Source organism: Crocodylus porosus, unplaced genomic scaffold (assembly GCF_001723895.1).
Source record: "Crocodylus porosus isolate Cpor-Errol unplaced genomic scaffold, CroPor_comp1, whole genome shotgun sequence".
Taxonomy (NCBI): Eukaryota; Metazoa; Chordata; order Crocodylia; family Crocodylidae; genus Crocodylus; species Crocodylus porosus.
In genome coordinates, this window is record NW_017728950.1 from 60,234,589 (window position 1) to 60,248,116 (window position 13,528).

Genomic DNA, 13,528 nt, shown 5'->3' on the forward strand with positions numbered 1-13,528 from the left:
CCCCCCCCCTTTGCCATCTTGTGACCAGAAGTCCCTCCCCTTGCTCCTGGAAGTACTCCTTTGAGGGGTGTGCCATCTTGGAACTGGGGAAACACCTAAAATAAATATTTTAATCCTATTTCAAAAAATATTTTTGTCCTGATTTTACATGTGTTTGCGTAGTGTATACAGAAGTGAGTGCATAATAGCTCAAATAAAATCTTACTCTTGTATATGGTTTGGGGGGTGGGTGTTGGTGTGGGGTTGGGAGTGTGGGAAGAGTTCATGGATGTAGGGGGAGGTGGAGTGTGTATGTGGTCCTCCTCCCTATGGTGCACAGCCCTGGTCCCCAGCAGCAGTCCCTTCAGGTACTTATGGCCTATACAGGCAAAGCCGCCTGACGGCACATGGCTCCAGCCAGTTCCAGGAGCTGCAGGGAGTGGGACTAAGCTGTTCTGGCTTCAGTACATGGAGCTTCCATCAGCTCTTGGGCAGCTCCTGGGACCCGACCATAGCTGCATGCTGCAGGGAAAGAGCCCCACACAATGGAGCTGCAGGTCTGCCCCTGCTCCTTGCTGCCACATGCAGCTTGGCACTACACCATCATTTAGAGTCGCACGATGTTTGGTTATACCGTTGTTTGGCCTCTGCCTGCTAGTAGGTAACTACTGTGACATAATTGGATTTGCTTAACATCAATTTTGCTTAGTTACATTTTTCAAAAAAGTAACTATGACATGAAGCAAGGAGTAACTAGCTGGAAGACCTTGAAATGCCAAAGCTGCTACTACTACTGATCGCTCATCCCCTGCCTGTACCTGTTCAGAGCACTGTTGATCTCTCAGTTTTCCTACCTGGTCCTGATCTGGCTTTGTGGGGCATGTGGCTACCCGTCCCTGCCAAAGAGGGGCAGGTACCAGAGTGCTTCTACCTGAAAGATTAGGAAGCTTTCAATTTATGTAATCTGTTTCGGGGCACCAGATAAGATCAGGAGCAGCCAACATGGACTTGTTAAGAGCAAGTTGTTCTTGACCACCTTCATTGCCTTCTACGAGGAGATGGGTTTAGTGATTTGGAAGAGAGCAGTCAGTGTGGTAAACCTTGAATTTAATATTGTTTTTGACACCGTCTTCCATAAATGTTCTCATTAGTAAACTTATTAAATATAGTCTTGATGAAAGTGGTTGGATCATCATGCTCAAAAAATAGTTAACAATAACTTGAGGTTTGAGTGAAGGTATCAAGCAGGGTTCCCCCATGGTCTGTGCTGGTACTACTTTAATAATTTGGAGAATAGGATTATGTATGCACCTAATAAATTTGAAGTATGAACTTGTGGACACTTTGGAAGACAAGACTAGTGCTAGGATGACTTCAACAAACTAGAGAAATGGTCCAAAATTAATCAAATTAAATTGAGTAAGAACTAGTTTTAAGTAATGTACTTTTGATAGAACAATCACATGCACAAATAGGAACTGGGTGCATCTACATGAGACACTGTCATGATAGCTCATTGCTATGGCAACGTAGCATCAGCAGGCATGAGCCAAGATGCCAATGCTACTGCATAGTAGCTTTGAAAACATCCTGTGTGGCATTGGGACTGCATAGTCATTTAGTACTTAAGCAAGTACTAAATGACTGGGCAGCAACAACTGCATAGTCTGGCGCATGTGTAGACACACCCACTGTGAATGACTGGCTTGGCTGCAGTACTGCTGAAAAAGACCAGAAATTATAGTGAACTGCAAGCTGAGTAAGAACCAATACCATGCTCTTGTTACAAAAAAGCCAATACCATACTGTATTGTATTAACAGTACTGTTCCCTGCAAGTCAAGGAAAGTGATTCTTTCACTATTTAATTCTGGTGAGGCTTAAACTGGAGTGCTTTGTCCAGTTTTAGGGATGTATTTGGTAGCTGTGTGGTTTGAGACCTCGTTGATCTGAGATGTACCAAATACATCTCCGAAACATGGAAGATGCTAGATTTTAGCTGATTTTGGATTTAAACTTCACTACTGAGCAATAAAAAATATTTCTACATTTCCCTGCCTTTCTGCCATCTGACACCACCAGGGGAGGAATCCTGCCTTTATCTGCATATCAAAGAGCAACTCACAAAGACACTCCCATGGACCCAGAGGACCAGACTTCCACCTTCAGCTTCCTCTGCAAAAAGGAAGTTTATTTTCATAGATGTTTGGGTCAGAAGGAACCTTAGCAGATCATCGAGTCTGACCCCCTCCTTTGGGCAGGAAAGAGCGCTGGGGTCAGACGGTCATGCATGTCTAGCCTCTTCTTAAAGACCCCTGAGGTAGGGGAGCACGCTACCTCCCTTGGGAGCCCATTCCAGATTTTGGCAACACTTACCATAAAGAAATTCTTCCTGATGTGCAACCTAAGTGTGCTCTCCATCAGTTTGTGGCCATTGTTCCTAGTTACGCCAAGGGATGCCCTGGTAAATAGAGCATCTCCTATCTTGCATTGCCTTCTTGCTGCCCCCCCCGCAATGAAACGAGTTTTGCTTGTCAGCAGTTTGAGGCGCAGTTTCCCAGAAACCTCTGCACCTAGCTCCTTGAAAATTGGCAGGATATGTGGCCTCAGCAAGAGCTACTACCCCTGCAGTTTTCACCCCAGCATGGCTTAACACACACATGTGATATGAGTTTTGCTTTCAGGATTTGAGGTACAGTTTCCCAGAAACCCCTCCACCTATCATCTTGAAACTTGGCATGCATCATGCTCTTAGCAGAGGCTACCATCCCTGCAAGTTTCATCTGAATCAGCCAACAGACAACAAAGTTATAGATATTTCGTTGACTCCCCTTTATACTCCATGGATGAATCTCCGAATCAGATCCAAATCTTGTGAAGCAATTTGGCCGAATCGAATTGGAAAAACAATTCGGATCTCCGCATGGCATCTGGCATCCGAATTGGCTGAATCTGAATCAAAGAGTTCCCTATTCACACAGGCCTACTAGGAATCACAACTGGGCATAATGGAGGAGGTAGTCCATTTGATACAAGTTGCTTTTCTTGAAGGGGAGTAAATCAGGAACTTACTAGTGGCTTCCAAAACCTCTGCCTGACAGTTTTTAAGTTGGGACATTTAAAATCAGAATCCTAATGAAATGTTATTATTTTCTGAGGTAGGAAGTGCCCGTGACTTCCTCAGAAGTACAACAGGAGCTCTGGTGTTCTCCCTCTCTGACAAGCAGATAACAATTTAGGTATCTGCATGGGGATTTGCTGCTTAGCCTTTGATATGGGAATTTTTTCCTTGGAATCCAAAAATGAAGGTCACAAATACCATTGCCTGTAACTGCTCTATTTTTGTTTGATTCTTGTTTTCAATAGAACCTAAAACAACTGGAACTCATAGTCTAATCTTCATGAAAAGTAACTTCTCTTGCCATTCACTTATCCTGTTCAGAAAGTAACCATTAAGTTGATGAGAGAAGCAATGCATGATGATGCAAACAAAAAAAAAATCAAAGACCTGATCCAATAAAGAGTTAACTGAATGTTAGGTTAATTAAACAGGAATGCATGCTTGCACATCACAATTAGAGCAAGCAGTTTCCATCATTAACTTGGTTTATATCTACCAACTGTGGTGGTGCTGTGCTGATTATGCTTCCATCTGATCCCACCTAAGCTTATCAGTGGTAGTAAACACTTAAAGGTTAATCCCAATTAGACCTAACTGTCAGTGACATAAAATGTTCCAGCCTGTAAACACATATCCACTGCAGGATCAGTTGCTGAAGGACTGCTAGAGCTCATCACTTTCTCTTAACAAGATTTTATCCTGTGACTGTGAAACTGATCATTTTAATTAGAAGCAGATAATGAATTTAAACTTGTGAAGTGTTTCCAGAATTATAGCTGCTGCCCTAAAACTGACAGGAATATAGTATTCAGCAGCATTTTTTGGGACTCTATTGGTAACAATGGAATTAAAAAATGAACAAGACTCAGATTTTTCTCCTCCTGTTATTTTTTTTAGGTTGTTGTGGACATCAGAGTCTGGCACCAAACTAGTGATATGTTTCTCTGGATAGTTCAATCCAGAGAAAATAAGTAGTTCTAAAAAGAGCTGCTGATAAACTTAATTACAAAGTTGTATAAAAATGTTTGCATACATTATTGCCTCGCCTTCACTTTATTTTCTTCATTATATCAGCACCTTTGAAGGTATGTTTCCCTCTCTCCAAACTCCTTTCCCTTCCTCCCTCCCTATTCACTTTAAGGAAAGCAATACTGATGAATCATGATTAATTTATTGTACCTTATTTCTCGGTATGGAGCTGCTTATTCACTTAGCTCTTTCCTCCTATTGGGTTAGTCTCTTCATTTGTATTCCATGCAAAGATGAAAAACTTGTTTGAAATCTCTTTTTGTTTCAAGTCTTTTGTTACTATTAGATCTGTTGGTAGCTATCAAAAAAGTCAGCGTACAAGCTTTTTAAACAATGGACTTTCATGTGTGTATGACGGCTAGCACTGTGAGGTCTTTGGCCATTGCAGTAATATAAATAGGGGTAAAATAATTGTTAAGCTTTCACTATTTTTCCCAACTGGGATAAATCTTAAACATCGGCTGAAAAGCAATTCTGAGATGTGAAAGTCTCCCTCCACATCTCTCATGTTAAGTCAAATAATTCTGAGGGTTAAGAAGCTCTTTGTATCAAATATATACCTTAAAAGTTACTTACTAAAAGAAAAGAAGTTGATGTTATGGAGGTCACTTTTTCTGATACTTCACAAACTTAATTTATCAGACAGCATGTCATTCGTTTCTTACTCTGCCTTGGGTTTGTGTTGGAGAATAGATGCAGATTGATAGAGAAATGTTGTATTTTAAGGACCTTGATTAAAAGAGGAATTGCATAATTTTGCTTTATTCTTCCCTGTCTGAAATGCTGTATCTGCTGTACTCATGTACTTTATATGGCATAATTCATGCTGTTGCTAAGGCTTAATAGATGCAGTTAATGATGCTGCTGTTATAATAAAGTAGAAAATGCAAGTACACTGACTACTTTTGGGTTGGCCACAATGAAGAATAAGGACATTTCAGGAATTCAAGGCCCTTCTTTGAATTTGCAATAGCTGTTCTGAGGAAAAATGATTTGCCTAGGTAGTTTAGGGACAGGGTCTTCAGAAACAAATTTCTTTGGGTTCTAAATACATCTGCTACGTTATGGAAGGGATGTATTGAGTTGGGCTGAGCCTATACATAGTCACCTTGCAAGATTCATGAAATATTTACCACGTTTAATCTAGAAGGTGCAAGTGAGTGGTAATTGTTTAATAGTTACATCTGTGGTACCCAAAAGGCTGTTGTTAGGGCTGGGGCCGTGTTACAGTGGGGGAAGGGAGGAACTATTTTTGCTTTTCTGCACCGCCCATACCAATTGGTACCATGGGCAGAGGGGCCCTTGACCCTTGATTTTGGTGAATGGCTAACCATTGAAGTACCAGTGGTTCCTCTGAAGACTGACAGGGACACACGGTGAGAGTAGGCTCAGGGAAGGTATGTTGTAGAGCCCCCTTTTTTTTTTCTTTACAAATTCTAATGAATGTCATTCATTATAGAGTAGTAGCTGCTGGAATTTTATGTTTAGGAATAACTTTTTCAGCCATAACCATGAAGGTTGAGGCTTTGACAAAGAAGACTTAAATCAGCTTTTGCCCAAAGCATTACAGTTAATTTCAGTTAGTGGGGTTTGACACTAAAGCTCTCCAATGAGAAGATGGATAGAGACTTGCTTGCTTCTCCACTTTGGCAAGAGCTACAGGAGCTGCCCACAAGAACTAACTTTTGATGCTTCTGCTAACAAACCCTCACGCAGACTACAGCAGCTGTCGAAGAGAGGTGCATGTATGAATTATTTGGGCAATAAATACATTTAAAGCTAACTTCCTGTGACATGTACCTACTGGTGCCTCCCTTACAGTTTGTATTGTGTTTTCTGTCTTGTCTAACTCAACTGACTCTTCCACACTGCCGTGGAAACATTTAAAGAGCTCCATCTGATGACAACGAAACCTACATCCTAAATGGGTTCTCTGGGTGCATCCCTTGCATAACATTTAAATAAAAAGGAAGAAAAGCACTGTGTTTAACCCCTTTGCACAACATCATTCCTGTTCAGTGGCTGCGTCTATGTGAGACACTGACTCTGCATAGTCATTACTGCACAGTCATTTAGTACTTGTATAAACAAGTACTAAATGGCTGTGCGGTAACTGAGGTTACTGCGCAGTAGTGCTGCCGAACAGCTTTTCCATGACAGTGGCTACACAATAGCCTGAGACTGCTGTGCAGTAGCGTCATGTGTCACAGCAAAAAGTGTGACTACTGTGCAGTAGTCATGGGCTACTGCACGGTCGGCATCTCATGTAGATGTGGCCAATATGACTGAGTTCTGGTGTTACTCAAAGATGACTCATGCAGGTGTTAATTACCGCCGTCTCAGCACGTTATTTCCCTGTGGCTTCTAGCAAGAAATCCTGATTCAAGGCTGAGTGAAAACCTTAAAGATGGTTGCTTAAACCAATCTTTCCTACCTTCCTAATACGTTTATTCCTCCTTCCCTTGTTTTTGGTTTTTCCTATGACTACATTAATTCCCCTTTGAATTCCTCCTTCTTTTTCCATCCCATTAGGTTTGGGTATATTATCCTCCTCTTGTCCCTTTACATCTCATTGCTTTTGTCATCTTGCTCCTCACTCTGTCTTTCCCTGACCCTTCTATTTCATCAGAGCTGCCAGCCTTGCTGCCATGGGGGTTTTCTGATTTTCTTTATTTTTTTTTCTGTTTCTACAAGCTCATTGCTTTGTTCTGCCCTTCTGCTCTACCCATAGAATAAACTTCTCTGAACTGGCCTGAGGAAGCAGTATTCCATGGAAACGTTTTCTTTTTTCAAGATCTGATTATATTGTGGTACCTGCAGGTAACAGACTACAAATGCCTAGAGAAAAACTGTGCATAACTGCCTCGTTATAAAAACAGATTTAGTGTTCTACTCCATTCTCCATTCCACACACACCAAACCTTTGATTTTCATCCTAACGGGTACTTCCTAAAGTTCCTAAAGTCTAGAAAGACTATGTCCACCGCAACACCTGTGTCCAAGGATTTTGTGACCTGGTTGTAGAAGGCCACCAGGTTGGTCTGACAGAACCTGCCTCTAATGAACCCACGGTGGTTGCCCCTAAGCATGATCCCCCTGCTGGTCCCTCGCAGATGTGCTCCTGGATAATTTTCTCAAAGAGCTTCCCCAGGACCGAGGTTTCCTGAGCCTTCCTGCCTTTTTTGAAAATGGGGGCTGCATTGGCCCTTTTCCAGTCCTTTGGCACCTTGCCAGAGCACCACGAGTGCTTGTAAAGCTGGGCCGGGGTCCCACAATGATCTCTGCTAATTCCCTCAGCACTCTGGGGTGGAGATCGTCAGGGCCTGCTGATCTGAACACATCCGAGCCCACCAGAAGTTCTCTGAGTATGTCCTCTCTGACCCTGGGCCTGGCAGTGCCTTCCCTGGGTCTGTCGGGGATCCCAGTGGGGGATGCCCCGGTCCCTGCTCAAAAAGATGGAGGCAAGGAAATTGTTAAAGGAGTTAGCTTTGTTGTCTGGTGTGACCACTAGATTTTCTAGTGTATCCTGCAGAGGCCCTACGTTACCCGGTACTTTCTTTTTACCCCCTATGTATTTAAAAAAGAGCTTCTTATCTTTGATCTGGGTCGCTAGTCCCAGTTCCATCTCCGCCTTAGCTTCCTAACAGCCCCTGCTACAGTCTTGAGCAATAGAGGTATAATCCTCCTTGGTGATGGCCCCTCCCTTCCATTGATTCCTGGATGCTTTTGGCGAGCCATGGGGGCTTTTGAGCCCTCTTGCCCCCTTTGATCCACATTGGGATTGTCACCCTTTGGGCTTGAAGGATCGTCTCTTTAAGGCACAACCACTCTTCCTGGACTCCCAACTCCCCTCCCCTCTGGGACCTCAGTGCCTCCCCAACTAGTCTCCTTACCTCATTGAAATCTGGCCTCCTGAAGTCTAGGGCTGTTGCCTTGCTGCAGGCCTTTGACACCCTGCACTGGATGGTGAATTCCAGTAGGCGATGATCGGTATCACCCAGGTGATCAAGAACCTGCAGTCCACTCACCAGCTTGTCTCCTGTGGCCAGGACCAGGTCCAACAAGGCATTTCCCCTGGTGGGACTGTGCACCTCCTGGGTTAGAATGGAGGTCCTGTAACTCGGCTAGGAACCTATGTGAATGGTCAGACCTGGCTGACTGTTCTTCCCAGCAGATGTTGGGGTAGGCTAGGTCACCCACGATGACCACGTCCCTTGACTTAACTGCCTTCGCGAGCTGACCTGAGAATTCCCAGTCCAGCTCTTCCCCCTGGTTGGGTGGCCTGTAGTAAACCCCTACCAGTAAGTCCCTTCCACCCGATCCCCTCATATACGGACTCAGAGCACTTCAGTCTGCCCCTCCTCTGACCCAATGCTGTTTGTTGAGCATATGTATTGCTCTTTGATATAGAGCACTACACCCCCCACCTTTTCTCCCTGTTCTATCCTTGCTGTACAGCCTATAGCCCTTGGTGTTTACCGCCCAGTCATGTGTTGGATCCCACCAAGTTTCAATGAGCCCCACTATGTCTGGGTTAGCTAGCAGGAGGGCAAGCACCTTCTGCTTGTTCCCCATGCTATGAGCATTAGTGTAGAGGCGTTTAAGGGCTCCAGGAGGTGTATGCACTGCCTCCCTAATCCCAGGACTATCTGGGCCCCTGTCTCTTACCTGGCTATTTCTCGTGCTCATTGCCCGTCTTGGCTGGGCTGTTCTTGTGGGTGGCTCTTGGTTTGGTGTTCTGTGGTTCCCTCCGTGCTCATCTTCCCCCTCCCCCAACGAGCCTAGTTTAAAGCCCGCTGGAGAAGATCGGCCAACCTGAAAGAGAACACGCACTTACCTTTGGGGGAGAGGTGGAGCCCATCCCACCTGAGCACGTCTCTTGTCCTGAAGTGTGGGTCATGGCTCAAAAAGCCGAAGCCCGCTTATGAAGGTCTTTTTCTTTTCCATGAGTGGTTATGGTTGAATTAGATCTTTGCAATATGATGCCTATAGCAGTGTTTCTCAAACTTTTAAGTAGCAAGTACCCCCTAACTTCTGAAAATTTTAATAAGTACCCCAACACTCAATTTTCCAGGGCATTTTATATTTACAGAATAACGTGTGCCATATGTTGGAAGAAGGGCTGTGTATATAAGGCTGTGATATGACAGATGTCTGATCTGGTGTGAGTAGGGTTGCCACCTTTTACACCAGGGGTGCACAATTCAAGTATGTACCTGGGCTAGAGGTGATGTTGGCCAAAGCTAGGAGGGCTGAACCTAGCTCCTGCGCTGAATTTGGTGCACCGCGCACAATACACAGCACACCAATTTTTTTGCCATAGTTTTGAGAGAAGGAAGGGGCGAGAGAGAGAGAGAGTGTTGGGGTACCTGTGTACCCCCTGCCTGTGTCTTGCATACCCCACAGGTTGGGAAACTATGGCCTATGGGACGTAAATAGATTGAATAGAGTTAATGCCAAGTTAGGAAGTCCCTAGTACTTATAGGGTCTTAGCAGTATAAGAAAAGAACATTAGGGGAGCTTGTACATGTAATAGTCATCACGATGTACACGTGACAAAAATGTAATTTATGTGGCTTAATGGCATCACGCAGTATATGTGCACCAGTTTGGGGGAGTTTAAATGACTTTGCATTTTTGCAAACTGAACTACTACCCCCTCCCCTCACTGTGGGCAGGCTCCAGCACCGACAAAAAAAGAAAAAAAAAAAAGAAAATGAATGGGCCCTTACTATAACATGACAAAAAAATTGACATGGTGGGTTTCAATTAAAAACCCACTGTTTCAATTTAGGGGGCATAAAATAAAACCTTGGGGATTAAATCCCCGTCTTGTGTACAAGTGCCCTAAAACTACTATCTCTCCTGTGCCAGTTCTCTGTTTCCCCCGAAGATTATGACTAATCTGAATACTGGACATTTTTATATTGTTTTCCACTTGTTTGTTCAATCATTGTTGTCCTGTGTTGCTTAGGTTTTTAAATAAAGCTGTACTATATTAATCTATCTTTTGTGCATGTGAGGGTCCTTCGTCCAATAACAGTATCTATTGTCACCACCAAGAGGTGAACCCGATCAGATACGCATATATTAAATAACAGACAAATACTACTAATCCAAATTACAAAAAAAGAAAAAGGTTACAAAATGTGCATGAGGCTTTTAATAAGTGTTTGTTACGTTGTCCTTGTTGATGAGTTTTTTGTCATGCTGCTGCTTATTCTGGTCATCCTATTCTTGTTCTTCCCTATTTGCTGCTTTTTAGATCTCTTACAATTTTTAATACTTCTATGGTCATCCCCTGTTTCAGATAACTAATAAATTAAAGGCAAGGATTTATTCTAACCATGGAGTTGGCAAATAAAGTTAGACAGGCTTTCAAATGCAAGTTATTCTTCATCATCTAAGGAGTGAAGCAAGTTAACACAGCGACTGTAAATAGCTGAAAGTAGAACTGTGAAAATGGAGGCAGGACAGAAATTACCAAGGATAGCAGACAAACAATTAGTAGAAGAATCTGATTACTGAGAGATGAAGATTCATTAAAAGGAAGGGGGAGTCATTAATGCCTGTAGTGTATAGGAAGAAATGCAAGAATCAGATAGATTATAGTGTGTCAAAATATCAATATTGGTGTTCAGTCCTTGCATCATAGTGTCCGGCCAGCTTATAAATTTTTGTTTCCAATCCTGCCTTTTAAAGTCATTCAGTAGATTTCCCTTGAGCACAAATATAGTGAGGTCAGAGTTGGTGTTCTGTGAAAAATGTGCTCCTACTCATGTTATGTATACGTCTGTCCTATTTTTTCCTGTGAGAGTTCATTCTGCTGCCTAGTTGCTGTTTAGTTTCACCCATGTCAGTACCATGAGGGCATCTGGTGCATTTTTCATAGAGCAGTTACAGAGGTATAACAAGGCAGCAGGCACCCAGGACAGTGGGGTACATAAGGGTAGCAGCAACTTCTGGCTCCACCATGCTGCCACCACAATTGTGTGCAGTGTTAGTTTTGCACCCTTCTTCCTCCCCAGATCAGTGCCCAAGGCTTTTGCCCCAGTTGCCCTACCCTAGTTATGTTACTGACAACTTAAGTCAAGGAGGTTATTGCAGGCCCGGAGGGTAACAGTGAGAGACAGCACAGGTGAGGGAGTGATGTGCTTTCATTTCTTAGAGGGCTCTGGCCTCCTTGGCTATGAGGGTTGGAATGAAAAGCTGGAACCTGATGCAGAAGGCAAGAAGTCATAAGTGAAAGTATTTGGATAGTAAATCTGTCTGAGTGGTGGGTGCTAAAATCATTGCATTTTGCTTATTGGGAGCCTGGGGGACAAGAAAAGACAAGATGTGGAGTTAGCATCTTTTTTCATAAAGGATGTAGTTCATTCTTCAGTGCAGGGAAAATGTGCATCACAGTGAGAACACGCTCAAAAACCCAGCCCACCCTCTTTGTCAGAATCACTCTTTCAGTCCAGCTCCTGAGCATGCTATTCAGCTCCAGCCAAATCTTGTTTGAAAGTGGAACAACACACTTGTCCTTTGAGACTGTGCCTTGTTTGCTGCCTGTTTAACATGATCCACAAAAAAGATGGAGAGCTACAATTAAATGTGAATTTAGCTTGTGCCATTAGATTTAGTGGCCAAATGTTGTGGGTGGGGTTGGGTTCTTTTTTTTGGTTTTCTTTTTTCACATTCTTATTTTCTTTAAAACACAGACCCTAGTCAAAACAGAAAATACAGTGTAATTGTAAAAAAAAAAATGCACTGGCCTTTTAGAACATGCCAAGTGAATCCTAAACAAAGCCTTGAATCCCCTGAGCCTGTGCCTAGAATCAGATCGGTATGGGGTTTTTTTTATTTTTGGTTGAGAGTTTTTAGAAGTTGTTAGGCATCACATATTATATGATTAAAAGAATGGGGAAGTGCATCTCTGGTGTAATTTACATGAAATTATACCAAGAATTCTTCAAGTCCAGATGTGATACTTTACAGAACCATCAGCACTGAGTGAATTAATGGGGAAAATAGAATAAGGAATGAAGTGGATATACTGCTGATAACATAATTAACACCTAAAGATATGGCTTGTCTAGAAATTCATTTATAATCTTAGGTGTGTACAGAAGTTGCTTTTTTTTGCTGTTTAAAGTGCTTTATTTCCATGACTTAACAGAAGTGCACAGCTTTACAGCACTTTAAAATGGGCACAGCACTTTAAATTAACCCTTTGTAAATTAGATTAAATTTGAAGTGCTGTATTTTACAGCACTTTAGCAACCTACGGTGCTTGTCAAATTTCTGTATGCTGGTCAAATTTCTGACCAGTGAAGAAGGCCCAGGAGGCTGCAGAACACGTCTGTCATGTTTAAGAGCACTGTAACTTTATAGTGCTATAAAATAGATCTCTTAATTACAGCACTGTAAGATGTGCACAGAGCACTTCTGTACACACCTCTTATTATTAAAATGTTACCCAACTCTGATAAGGTATTTGATGTCCATCTGGTGGATGAGAATAATGCTAGAAGGAGAAAACCAAACACGCTTACCTCTTGTGACAGCAGTCCATAGTTCTCATGCAAAATATTTTCCCTAAGTAATTTATCTGCAGAAAACCATCCCTGTCACACATGGAATACAGGGGAATAGTGTTCCTATGCCACAGTAGCACATGTTACATAATTTGGGTATGTGGTGATAAGTGGTATGGTATACAGCAGATCTTCATCTCCCACAACATTTTTTCCTTTTCATTTATTTAAATGCAGTTTAAATATAGGATGTTAAGTTTTCATTTAACAGGCCAGCTTCTGGAACTGTATCCACGCATTGAAAGAGACTTCACTTCAGTGGAGCTCCAGGGATAAACAGGTAGGGATCTGCTCCCGTGGAGTTTATTTCAAGATCTAGTTATGAGTGAGTTTGGTTTCAATCCACTTCTTGCACAGACTGTTGCTTTCATGCATGGTTCTGCTCAGAAAAGTAACTAAGTATCCAGAATTTGAACAGACGTCCATCCTCAGAGTGCCAAGGGTTTCATCTTCCTACAGGGATTAATGACCAGAGCAATTTTTAAACTACTTCTTATCTTCTAAGTTGGCTTTGATGCGAAATGAGTGCCGTGTTCTTTTCCTCCTTGCCAATTAGCAATAGAGCTAGTTTCACCTGTCAAAACCATTTGAAGAAATAGGAGTACTCAGGTGATAAGGAAGTGAAAGGAATCAGAACTCTGGGTAGAGGTGATATCTTACTGAACCAACTAGATATTTGCAAAAATATTATTTATTTGCAAGCTTTTGGATACACTCACCCTTCTTCAGGCATAGGAGAATACAAAGATTGTAAAATGTCTCCTAGGTGGAAATGAAAAGGAAAGGAAAGCTCATTTTCAGAACCTTTGTCTGGTGGT